Source organism: Orycteropus afer, unplaced genomic scaffold, assembly GCF_000298275.1.
Source record: "Orycteropus afer afer isolate SDZICR_OR568_19922 unplaced genomic scaffold, OryAfe1.0 scaffold00063, whole genome shotgun sequence".
NCBI lineage: Eukaryota > Metazoa > Chordata > Mammalia > Tubulidentata > Orycteropodidae > Orycteropus > Orycteropus afer.
In genome coordinates this window covers 4,727,045-4,728,131 of record NW_006921650.1, presented here as the reverse complement: position 1 = coordinate 4,728,131, position 1,087 = coordinate 4,727,045, and positions in this window count along the sequence as shown.

Here is a 1,087-nt window from a genome sequence, read left to right as displayed (position 1 = left end):
GGATTTGAACCACCAGCCTTCTGGTTAGCAGTCAAGTTCCTTAGCCACTATGCTACCAGAGCTCTAATAGGACCTGATAAATAATTTTAAGAAGGTAAATTGAGTACCTCCATGTACTAAGATAAATTCCTTAGAACAAAATTTATTTCTTTAGACACAGGGTTCAAAGACTTCATAATTTAATGGAAAAATGAATATTTATTTGAAAAAGATACCTTAAGATACATTATCAGAAATTTAAAAACTGTGAGGATCCCCCACAGTTCATACCACAGAATATCTAATAAGATGGTAAATATCATGACGACAATGAGAACTGAATATACTGGACTCTTTAAATACATGCCTGAAACTTTATTTCATTTCTATAGAAGAAATAAAAACAGACACTTCTGTGCATTCACCTGATTTGGTGTCAGAAAAACAATAGCATAAAACTAACTTAAAGTCACCATGTTCAAAATACTCGTTCACTAATCCATCGAAAAGAGACAATTGCTGTCAATGAAAGGGCAAAGAGCCAAATAGCTGTGTAACTTTTTTTTCTTTTTCTATAAAGACTGAAATAATAATGTGTTGAGAAAATCCAAATAAGTAGACATTTCCTAAATCTCTTAAAGGTTGCGGAGCAAGTTGGTATAAGATGCTTACTGCTAGACCCATTCAAGGTTTTTTTCTTTCCTCTGTAGCACTTATCACTATCTGACATACTATATCTTTTGCTCTTATTCTAGTTTTTGCTTCCTCCACTGAAACTTAAGCAATTTCCAGTGAGAATACAGGCTTTGTGTGTTTTATTGTCTACTGCATCTGCAGAATTTTGAGCAGTGATGGGCACATGGAAACCACTTAATAAAATAATTGTTGAAGGAATAAACTGATCTTTAAATTGTTCTCAATTTGCTAGAAGATTTTAACTTAAAATATTAACTTAATCTCCTTTCTCTGCAGGCAGGAAAAGGCACTATGAGGCCAATCAGCTTCAATGATGACCAATTTCCCTTCAGTTCTCTACGTTGTTTGTTTCTGCTGCTCTTCTTAGAATTACCTTTATCAAGTTTCACATTCTGTTGACAGCCAAAGTGAA